At 35.1% G+C, this 12,648-nt stretch overlaps 1 pseudogene; it reads right to left on the reverse strand.

Moving 5' to 3' along the window:
• Positions 1 to 8,814: 8,814 nt before the first annotated feature.
• On the reverse strand, positions 8,815 to 11,840 carry LOC131635894 (probable LRR receptor-like serine/threonine-protein kinase At3g47570; annotated as a pseudogene).
• Between the last annotated feature and the right edge of the window lie 808 nt (positions 11,841 to 12,648).

A 12,648-nucleotide genomic window follows, 5' to 3' on the forward strand; every position in this document is an offset into this window, starting at 1 on the left:
GCAATAGTAGCGAGATTTGATTTTCCCCCTATTAAAAAAAATTTAGTCTTCGCCCCTTAGAAAAAAAGATTCTGTTTTCAGACACCCCATATTCTATGTTTGGCTGACTGGGCTGAGAGAATCTTGCTGATTGGGCATTTGATTTTCTTATTTGACTGACTGGACATATTATATACTATTTTATTAAGCAAAACACAATTAAAAATTTGTCAAACCCAGGACTGTTAGGCAACCAAGAACCATGTACAACCAACTGAACTACTTTTTTTTTATTGATTTTTATTGTTTCAACCTCAACTTATATATAACAAGTTAATACTAACAATATATTAACTAATAATCTGGGCTTTAAAAAATATACTAACATTATACTAACAATATGTTAAAAAATTTATATAATGTTTTCATTAAAAACTGGGATTTGTAACAATATAAATTTATAAAATGTTTTCATTAAAAACTGGGATTTATAAAATGTTAAAAAAATTATAAAACATTTTTATTAACGTTTTTATTTTATTAACATTTTTATAATTATTAACGTTTTTATTTTATTAACATTTTTATAATTATTAACGTTTTTATTAATGTTTTTCAACAATATATAAATTAAAAAAGCTGTAATAATATTTTAGTTATATTCCAAAATTATTTTTAATAATTATATAAATTGAAAATTAATTAACGTTTTTTTTATAATTATATAAATTTATTTTAAATGTATTTTTAAATATTTTATAATTATATAATTATATAAATGTATTTTAAATATTTTAACGTTTTTTTATAATTATATAATTATATAAATGTATTTTTAAATATTTTATAATTATATAATTATTAAATAATATATTTATATAATTAAAAAAAACGTTAATTAAAAAAATTATTAAAAAAACATTTAAATAATTTTATTTAAATGTTTTATTTAATAAACGTTTTTAAAATACATTTAAATATTTTATAAAAAAAACGTTATAATTATAAAATACATTTAAAAATGTTATAAAATAATACATTTTATAAAAAAAACGTTATATGTATAATTGTATTTTATAATTGTATTTTATAATTATATGTATAATAATCAATAAGATATTTAAATGTATTAAAATATACTTTATAATTGTATTCAGCAATGTATTTAATTATTGTTTAATTATTGTATTCAGCAATTAACCATATAGTTTAATTATTGTATTCAGCAATTAACCATATAGTTTAATTATTGTATTCAGCAATGTATTTTATAATATATAGAACTCTTTTGCAATTATAAACAACTAAACATGCATAGTTTGGTGGTAAGCTTGCAGCAGTGTAGCTTTAGTGACCTGGTTTCGAATACGAGGTTTTGCAACTTATTAATTTGCAATTTTTCCAAGCTTTCCAAAGGCAGACACGTCATACGCCCAGTCAGCCAAACATGGATTATGGCGCCCAGTCAGCAAGATTCTCCCAGCCCAGTCAGCCAAACATGAAATAGGGGGTGTCTGAAAACAGAATCTTTTTTTTTTCTAAGGGGCGAAGACTAAATTTTTTTTAATAAGGGGGAAAATCAAATCTCGCTACTATTGCAGGGGGGTGAAAGCCATTTAACCTTTTTTTTTAATAAGCAATGATTATAAGAAATCGCACTAGGGGTGCAACCCTTACAACAAGAATACACTAGAAAGTGCTGTTACAACATAATGGTAATTTATACCAATCATAAAAATTAATCCTACGCGATGATTCCCTAATACAAACTCATCTCCAAGAATAATACATAATGTTAGAAATCACCTCATCAAAGCTAAAAAGAACGTTATCAAATGTGACAGTGTTTCTCATAGTCCAAATGCACCATATTGTAGCCAACCAAATTGTATTTAGTTTAGCTTTAATATTGGTATTTTTCACCTTGTCTTGGATACACCCAAAGCTCTTGAACTCTTCCAACGAAAGAGCAACCTCATTACCCATCCAAATAAAAATTCTATTCCATACCGCATTTGAAACGTGGCATTGGTAGAAAAGATGCTCCAAGGATTTCGGATGGCTATTGCCAAAAGAACAATCAATGGAAGAAAAATTAGACACACCTCTATTTGCTAGGAGAACTTTTAGCGGTAGTCTTTTAATGAAAAATCTCCAAGAAAAAATCTTGATTTTTTCCGGAATGGTTGTCTTCCAAATAACATCCAACAACATAATGGTTGGAATTGGCCAAGCTAGATTCTTTGCATTAGACACCAAATGTGATACAATAGACACTGAGAAAGTTCTGTTAGAGGTTAGTTTTCATTGGAATTCATCCGTTGCCGAATTGTCCAACACCACTCCATCTAGAAGCTCCTTTAATTCCCTCAATTCATTCCCAAGAGCCGAGCCCGTGCCAAGAATGTTAAAAGAAGAATAGTTCGGAACCGGAGTAATCAAAAGATCACTACCAAAAATAGCTTCCAAGTTCCAAGAAATGGCACCGTTGTTCCAAATGATAAGATCACCCACCGCACCTAGTTTATTGGTTGTCCGATCAAACAAATACGGAAAGGAAGCTCGAAGAGATTGATCACCCAACCAACAACTATGCCAAAAAGGAATGTTGTTACCTTTCTTTAACTCACATTTTACCCAATTGGTAAAACCATCTTCTGATTCATCCTCTTTGAAATCGTTAAGAATTATGTCTCTCCACCATCTAGAATCATCCCGGTTTAAAGAGTCCTTGCAAGAAGCTAACACTTTAAGTTTCGGGTTAAAGTATCTCAAAAGTAAAAAATCTACTCCATATAGCCTTGTCTTCCTTCAAAATTTTGCACTTCCATTTAAGAAGAAGAGATTTGTTCATTTCTCCCACATCTCTTAAACCTAACCCTTCTTTCCCTTTTGCCTTGCAAATATTCTCCCACTTTACCCAATGAATGCATCTTGTTTTCATATTCCCACACCACAAAAATTTGCTAAGAATACCTCTTATTTCATGAACAATTTTACTCGGAGCTTTATAGAAAGATAAAGTAAAAATAGGGATAACGTTAAGAATAGATCCAATGAGAGCCACCCTTCCACCAATGGATATGTTTCTACCTTTCCATTTTGAAATTCTTGATTTGATGTTGTCAACCACTTCCTTCCACACCCTTTTCTTGTTAGCTCCCTCACCCACCCAAATACCAAGGAATTTAAACGGAAAGGATCCTTTTTTGCAAACGAGGAAAGTTGTGGCCGGTTTAAAAAACCAATCTCCTATGTGAGTTCCGAAGAGGTTACTTTTGTAGAAATTGATTTTCAAACCGGAGACAAACTCAAAACCTCTCAACAACACTTTCAAGCTCCAAAGATTATCAAAAGTGGGTTCGCCTATAATGATGGTATCATTCGCAAATTGAAGAATGTCCACAAAGTCATTTTCTCTGTACTTGAAAGGTTTAAAGTCTCCCACCTCCACTGATTTCTTAGTTAAAGCGGTTAAACCTTCCATAGCAAGAACGGGTAAAAAAGGAGATATAGGATCACCTTGGCGTAATCCTCTTTAAACCTTGAAGTCTTTTGTTTCGCTACCGTTGACCAACACGGACATGTAACTAGTAAAAATGCAAGACTCCATCCATTTCACCCACCTTTTGCCAAATCCCATTTTCACCAAAATCCACCTAAGATAATTCCAAGAAATCGAATAATACGCCTTTTCGAAATCTACTTTGAGTAATAAGCACCCCTTCTTTTTCTTTTTAGCCCAATCAAGAATTTCATTAACCATTAAGACCCCATCCATCATGCTTCTACCCGGAACAAAAGCAGTTTGGTTGGAAGAGACCAACTTATCCACCACACCTCTCAATCTTGCCGCTAACATCTTAGCAATAATCTTATAAATGCTCCCCACTAAACAAATGAGACGGTATTCAAACAAATCTTGCAGATTCTTCTTTTTAGGTATAAGGGCGAGAAAAGAAGAAGTAATGGATTTTACAATAGTACCTTTAAGATAGAAGTCATTGCAACACTTCATCAAATCTTCTTTGAGGGGAAGCCAAAACCTTTTGTAAAACTTCAATGAGAATCCGTCCGGCCCCGGGCTTTTGTTACCATCGCACGACCAAATGGCTTCCTTCACTTCACCTTCGGAGAAAGGTTTCTCAAGGTCCAAAGAATCATCATAAGTTAGAGAATTCAAATCGATCCCGGTAGGCTCCGGCCTTAAGAGGATTTCTTCTTTAAAGAAGTTTTCAATTTTTTTGAAAGTGAACTCTTTTATTTCATCGACCCCTTCCATTCTTCCCTCTAAAGTCTCAATGGAGCAAATAGAATTCCTTCTTCTTATTTCTTTTAGAGAGTTGTGAAAGTAGCTTGTATTATCATCTCCTTCGGAAAGCCAAAGTTGCCTCGACTTTAATCTTATAAGACCTTCTCTCTTGTTAATGTTATCCCAAATATCCTCCACCACTTTTATTCTTTCCATGACCACTTCTTCCGGGACGTTACCTGCAAAATGAACAAACTTGTTATCTAAAGAGTGCATCTCTTTTCCATCTATGTCTATTTTTAGATCTATCCACCCATAGACCGTTTTGTTCCACCAAGAGATCCGGTTTTTGAGAATTTTCAACTTTTTGACCATGCAATAGTCACCCCTCCCTTTGAAATCAATCTTTTCCCACTCCTCCTTCACGAAATTATCGAACTCCTCATGTTTGAACCATATATTATTGAACTTAAAGGGTTTAGGTCCCCAATCCTTTCTGTTATCTTTCAACCAAATTGGAGCATGGTCGGACACATCCCTCTCACCAATGTGTTGACCATCCACTTTCCAATCTTTAGCAAAACTTTCCGATAGAAGGAATCTATCTAGTCTACTCATAGCCTTGCCATTACTTTTTATCCAAGTAAACTGGCCTCCTATAGTAGGTAGATCCACCAACTCCATTTCCTCTATGAACTCTTTGAAAATCGTTATCTCCCTCCTATAACTTCGAGATGACGTCCCAACTCTTTCTTCAGAAGAGGAGATAGAATTGAAATCTCCTTCGATGCACCAAGATCCTTTAAAGTTGTTCTTTTTGAACGCACATAACCTATCCCAAGTTCTTTTTCGAATGGCTAAGTCACAAGAAGCGTATACATTCACAAAATAAATGAGATTGCCATCCTTCTCCACACATAGACCCAAGAAGCCTTCCCCTCTAAAGCTGAAGTTTAGGGTGAAGAAGTCCTTTCTCCACATCGTAAGAATGCCTCCCGACGCCCCGTTGGCATCCAAATGCGACCACTCAACATGATCATCTCCCCACATATCTTTTACTACATTTAAATATATGCCACTTAACTTTGTTTCTTGAATAAAGCAAATACCAACATCCCCTTTTCGAATGTGGTAACCGACTCTCTTCCTCTTGGCCCGGCTACCTCCGCCTCTCAAGTTTAAGGAAAAAATAATCATGGAGGTGCATGATTATTGGTCCCCGTCGTCACCAACTTCCCTTTGTGGTCCCTGGATTCCATTTCCTTCAGTTTTGCTATAGGATCAAATTTGTCAGAAATGTTCTTGATGCCTAACTTAACCATTGAATTCCATAACCCCTCCGCCGCCTTGTTCAGCACTCCATTAGATAGTCTCTTATTACAATTTGTGATATCAGCACTAGAGATTGAATCACAAGATAAGGGAAGGCCTCCTGATAAGTAATTCAACTTTGCGAAACGCTTGTTCTGCTTGGATGGAGGAGAAGCTCCCTTCAGGATCGATCCCTTCCCATCCTGGAGTCGAGTCTCTACTGGATAAATGAAGTCTTATGTTGGGTCCCCAAGGTCCAACACCTCTCTTATCTTTCTCCTAGCTTTTTTTGAATTCTTCACCTTTTGACAATGATCATCAAAACAAAGATTCTGGTTCCCATTATTACTCACTTCCTTCTTCTTTTTAATTTTGATTGCTTTCTTCATTGGAACAACAATTCTTTTTGTGACTTTTGTTCTATTATATGAAATATGATTCTGCCCGAAAATACATGCAAGATGTTCCTCCTTAGAAATATTAACGTCCCTCTCTCCTTGGCCCACATTATTATCATAGTAGGCCACCTTCTCTATTAATGGTACTTCAAAAACTGTATCATATTTTGATGTATCCGCATCTCTAATGGGCTCCACTTCCGCTACTTTGGCTTTCCCCACTAAAATACCGCTTTCTCTCTCCTTGACTTCTTCCATCTTTTTCTCCACCGCCAGCTCATTTAAATTAGAATGGGAAATAAAGGAATTATTCTGAATAAGTAAACTAGCGGGCCCCACCATCTCTCAACTTTGTTATTTGTTTTACTCTTCACGCAAACCTGTTGAGGCTCTTCCCCTGCTCTGGTTAAAAGTATTCAAAGAAATAGGATCTAAGTAGCTGAGAAGATCAGAAAGGCTGTTAGTTTTATCCTCAAAATGCTCTTTGCAATAAATGATAGATTCATCCCCGAACCCCTTCCGTATACCCTCTTTCGCAGCTTTCTGGGGTAACTCCGCCTTTGTCATCATCACCATTAATGCTTCGGTACAGATTCCCAGGTTTCCTAAGGCTATGATTCGATCGGTGCCGTTGCGGTTCATCATCTCCTCCGTGCGATCCCTGAGAAGACGGGAGGCTTTCCCCATCCGACGAGAAGCTGATGTTAGAGATGGATTATTCCGATTCTTCCGATTCCAAGAAGGGTTCCTCGATGATAAGAATGGTATACCAAGCGCCATCAACACAGGCTCTCACTCTGTTTCTGATGGAATCCAGGTGATTAGTGTAGATCATAACTTTAGTTACATCCAATCTTTTGCTTTTAAGATTCAAAATCTGTGGATTCATGAGTTTGCCGATGTCCGCTAACAAGATATCCATGAATCTTTCATTTCTGATGAAACAGGGAACCCCAAAGATGGAGATATAAGCCACTCTTGCGCATTCTACATCCGATAACCTCCAATCCCTAACTTCCTCAAACCAAAAGGATGACCATTCCCCCCTTCTTGTAGCAAAGTCTCCAATTCTCCTTCTATGCTCTCCTCTAATAAACACAGGTTAGGACCCAGAGCAGTAGCAGAGATGGTGAATATACCTTCAACCATTAAACTGTTAGCTACTGCAAATGCATCTCCCGCTCTTCTTGTAACACCCACCTTAGTTTTCTTGTATTTCTGCTTCTCTGATTCATTGGATGTGTAGAACAGCGATTTGCAAGCCTCGATGGCCACCTCTGAAGTCTTTGACCTTTCCCCCTTTGATGGCTTTCGCGTAAGATTTCAAAGAACATACTCCCCCCCAGTCCCAGCAGCCAGAGATTTTCTTCTTAACAAGCTGTCAGGAAAAAACATGTGATCTGTGGATGCCTGTTTCTCGTGAGTTTTCATCTGAACTGGGTTATTGATTTTCTTCTGCTCCTTCCTTTTTATCTTTGGGATATTCGCGCTTAGCTTATTACCTTCAAGCCAAATGTTGTCCATTTTTACCCTCCAGATTCTTCTCATCATTCACATTAAGGAACCCTAACAAACCCAAATCTTTGACCTCTCCAATCTCTTTTTGGCGGTATCACGATTTCTTCAATCGTTCCCAACTCCTTGAACTCAATGAACAGATCCCTGGCACTCCATTTGTCCCCAAAAATCAGTGATGAAGATGGTTACCACATCCTCCTAGACACCTCATTCTCCTTCCTCAAAATGTCCCATTTAGCTCCTACTGTTTTCCTGTTATGCTTCCCTGCAACTTTGTGCCAAACTCCTTCCATGACTATGCTGTTGAAAAATTAGAAAATTCTCAGAGTAAACCGGACGCAGGTGGATCTCTCTCTCTCTCTCTCTCTCTCTCTCTCTCTCTCTCTCTCTCTCTCTCTCTCTCTCTCTTGTTTCTCTCTCATCTCACTTCTATCTACATGTTATCCTTGAAAGCGTGATTGGCCATAATAATGGTAGTTGTTGTTGTTACGTGACGAAGATGATTGGAGTTTCAAATACGCAAACTTTAATTATCTTAAGAAGATTGAATATTTGAATGCTGGAGAAAGGAAGGGAGGAAGAAGCAACAAATACCTTAAGTAATGCAGGTAGATGGAAACTTGCATGAAGAATGTGAGATAAGCTCCAACTAATGCACTAAAACCTTATTGAATTAGGGATGAAAAAACCACAGTGAAGGGGTACTTTTGGGCCTCATAAATGAATTATTCTGTAACTTAAGAATTTTGGTGAACAGAAAGTTAAATACCAATGTATTAGAATTGGTAGTTCAGCAAGCCCGTAAGATACAATTGCAAGTGATGAAACATCACAAATGATGTAAAGCAGGTGTTTCTACAGTACTGTGACAATACTACTGCCTCTTTTAAGTCTTAGAATAGCTTAAACATGGAGCAACTTCGCACCTCCATATCAACTACAACACTAGCAGTTCTTAGGAAAGTGGAAATAGATGACAAAATAAGAGAAGTATCGATTCTCACTTTATTTAATTAGAAAGCAATACAACATTACTTCTAAATAGCAACTAGTATATGTTGCAGGCAAATGTACGTTGAACACTATCACATATAACCATAAATTGCTTAACCAAATTCACTAAATAACACATTAGTAAACTAAACATTGTCCCACGTGTTGACAGCGAGACACTTCAGTTTCTTAACAACACTGCATCAAGCTGAATACACTTCTTTTACACCTGATTATGGGTGTCAACACCTGAAATTCAAGTAGAAAAGAAACTCATTATTACTTTTACATTTTACTATAAGATGATAAAAACAATTTATAGCTCCATAAACAATTAATGATTCAAATTAAGCATAAAAAAATCTAGATTATCTCACCATTGAAAAAGGCCTTTTTGATTATGCTAAGCTCTCTAGTGACTTCCACAATACTCAATTCTTTCTTTTGGTGATTCCATTGAGCAAATAAGTCCAATCCTAAAGAGTGAAAATAAGCACCCATCTAAAGTTTGAAGGAGATTGTCGTGATTTCGATCTCGTGTTTCTACTTCTGCATCTCTTGATACAAGATTTTTATCCAAAACCTTTATAAGATTATCAGGAAATGAAATTGCAACAAATTCATGCAGATTTTGACCATCTTCCAAAACATCGTCAGTGGGTCTTCTACCCGTAAGCATTTCCAACAAAAGAATTCCAAAGCTATACATGTCACCACAACGTGGACACTTCAGAACCCATTCCATACTCTATAACATGAAGAAAAATATATTAATACCATCTCACTAGTAAAATATTTAGCCTACACCAAACATAGGAGAATTTTAAAACATACCTGGAGGAGCATAACCCACGGTTCCTTTTATTCCCATTGTGCTAGTATTTGTATGAGATTTACCATCAATGGTTGAGACAAGTCTTGCTATGCCAAAATCACCCACATGAGCAACCATGTCTTCATCAAGAAGGACATTGCTTGGCTTTACAATGAATGACCAACTGTTCACATTCTTGATGAAGATAATTTAACGCAGAAGCAACATCGATAATGATGTTTAATCTATGACCAAGGTCCAATGTTATTGGATGCTCTGCATTTAAAATCTCGTGATGCAACCACTGTTCTAAGCTTCCATTTTTCATGTACTCAAAAAACTAGAGCTTTAAATTCTTGATTCTTGTAATCCGTACCAGAACAACAAGTTAAAATCTTAACTAAATTCCGGTGTCTAATGTTTTTGAGTACATTACAATTCAACAATGAAACTTTTGTGTGCTCCTTTCTTTTGGAGGTTCAAAGACCTTTACGGCGACAAAGTTATTTTCCTGACACAAGATTTCCTATGTACACTGAACCAAAACTTCCTGATCCAATCAAGTTTCTAGTCGAGAATCCATCGGTTCCTTGATATAATTCTTGGTATGAAACCTTAGTTAGGTGGTCAATTTTGGGTGAATCAAATGATTGTTTTTTGTTTCTTTTCTTCATGAAGTAGATAGTTATAATAAATGACCAGTATAAGAAAAGAAACCACACTAACTATCACTGCTACCATCCTGAATTTATGGTGTTTTGTGTGCTTCTCACTCTTGATAAGGCATGGTGGTAGATGTAGTTTTGAAATACCTCCACAAAGTTTACTGTTACCAATCAATGCTATTTGGGTTGCATTTCCAAAGACACCGTTTGTTGGCACCTGACCTTCCAGCATGTTAAAAGAAACATTCAAGTATTCTAAGCCGGAGTTATTCTGCATATCTTTAGGAATTGGTCCATACAATTGATTACCTTGAAAGGTCTAAATATCGAAGACCTTTGAGACATTCACCAATAGTTTCAGGAATGTCACCAGACAAATGATTCATAGAGACGTCTAGATCATTGATATTTTTTAGCATGCCCACTTCTTTCGGTAAGCCACCACTCAGTGAGTTTAGTGACAAATCCAATAAATTTGTCAAAGACGGAATACTAAAAATCTCTGATGGTATGAGTCCTGTCAGGTTGTTTTGTGAAAGGCTTAAGTATTGTAACATTTGACAATTTCCAATACTTCGAGGAATATATCCTTCTAACATATTGTCATCTAGTTCCAAATCATACAGCTGACTGAGATTGCCTATGGATGCTGGTGTATCCCTGATAATCTGTTTCGAGCCAAACTTAGCAATTGTATCTTTTGAAACTTCCCAAAAGTAGTTGGAATTCTTCCTTCCAAATGGTTACCTTCCATGGTTAAGAGACTCAAGCTAATTAGATTTCCTAATTCCATTGGGATTCGTCCATATATTTGGTTTCCTCCTATAACAAATTGACTAAGTAGGGTGGATAAATTTCCTATAGACATTTTCAAACTACCTCCAAAATTATTATAAGATACACAGAGAATTTCCAAATTACTATTGTTTGTCAATGAGTTTAAAAAATTCCAAATCTTTTGTTGAATTGTCGCCAATATTGTTGTGAGCCAAATTTAGCCACTGAAGACTTTGTATCTTCCCTAGATTTGGAACTTGTCCGACCAAATGATTTCTACTTATAATCAAATAATACCAAAGTGGAAGCATTTTGAAATGGAAATAGGGATCAAACCTGAGATTTGATTCCCTCCAATGGCAAAATATTGGAGATTGGGGAGGGTGTGGAACATATTGGATGGAAGAGAGCCAGTGAAGTTATTTTCTGCAGCTGAGATTGAAGTAAGAGATGACATATTATAAAAACAAGAAGGAAGTGTACCAGACAATTTGTTGGCATGCATTGATAATCCCTCTAACTGTTTTAGGTAGCCACAATTCTTGTGGAAGATTTCCCTTCAAGTTATTGTAGCCAGTCCCAAAATGAAAAAGGGATGACAGATTCCTTATAGAAGGTGGGATTTTTCCAGAAAAATTGTTTTTCTCCATGATAAAATTTTGAAGCTTTTGAAGAGAACCAATTTGACTAGGTATATTTCCAGTAAGATTGTTTCCTGATATGTGTATTCCTTTGAGCTCAGAGCACTTTGTCAAGTTCATAGGAAATTCTCCATCCAGGGAATTGTTGACTAGAAGGAGAAACCTTAATCGTGACAAACGACCGAACTCTTGTGGAATGTTTCCGTTGAAGCTGTTGCTTCCAAGATTGAGGAATCTCATATGAGAGAGATTGCCAATATATGGAGATATGGATCCATGCAAATTGTATCCTTGCAACATCAATGTTGTTACTCTTGATGCTTGGGGACTACACATGATTCCATTCCATTTGCAGAAGTGGGTAGAACTGTTCCAAGAATCTAAGATACCATATGGATCACTAGATATCAACTGCTTGAATTGGAGTAATGCCAAATGATCGGTTTGGTTTCCTAGCGCCATTGTGACACTTCTGTTTGGGTATAAGAACATTAAGGATAAGGTAAAGAGATGAAGATATAAATACCAAGACATAGGTAACAAAAAAAATATAAGACTGTGTTTGATAATTAAATTTGGGGAATACAGAAGCATGGTTCTTTCCTCTCTTTCAATATGGATTTAAATACTAGATGCAACATGCTATATCAGAAAAATAAAAATAGAAAATGTCATCAAAAGTCAAGTTAATTGATTAAACAAAAAAAAAAGTAGCAGCGCATATGGGGAGCAAAAGTGAAGTGATAATTATGTGGAAATTGATTGAACTAAATAATATGTAGTAGATAAGCACCTCTAAATTAATAGTATTTCATAATTAAAAGCTCCTAAGAGTATGAACAGAAGCAGGGATTCAAACAATCCAACAAGTCCAACCAACTACATTTCACTTAGGAATATTTGTATAAATTTCTCTTGTGTAAGAGTATTAGGGCTATATTTGGATCGAGGGAAATGGAAAATAATCACAGTTGAATTAAACCGAATATAAATTTATAGGTTTACTTAAAAATTCTATTGCATTCGCCACAAATTATTTCATCCGATTTTCATTATACACTATCTACTTTTTACATATTTAATAGAATTGTGTTATTTACCACTTCATTATATTTCATTTCATTTTGTATCATCAATCCAAACATACTTCAGGAAAAAAATAATATAAAGTTTATCTTTTTCAACTTTTTTAAAATACTTGTAATAGTATATAGTATTATAAATTTTTGTCCTAAAAATTTATTTTAAATTGTATTTCTTAAAATATTATTTTATTATAACTTTTTTAAATATTAAAATT

This window comes from Vicia villosa, unplaced genomic scaffold, assembly GCF_029867415.1.
Source record: "Vicia villosa cultivar HV-30 ecotype Madison, WI unplaced genomic scaffold, Vvil1.0 ctg.001584F_1_1, whole genome shotgun sequence".
NCBI classification, from domain to species: Eukaryota; Viridiplantae; Streptophyta; class Magnoliopsida; order Fabales; family Fabaceae; genus Vicia; species Vicia villosa.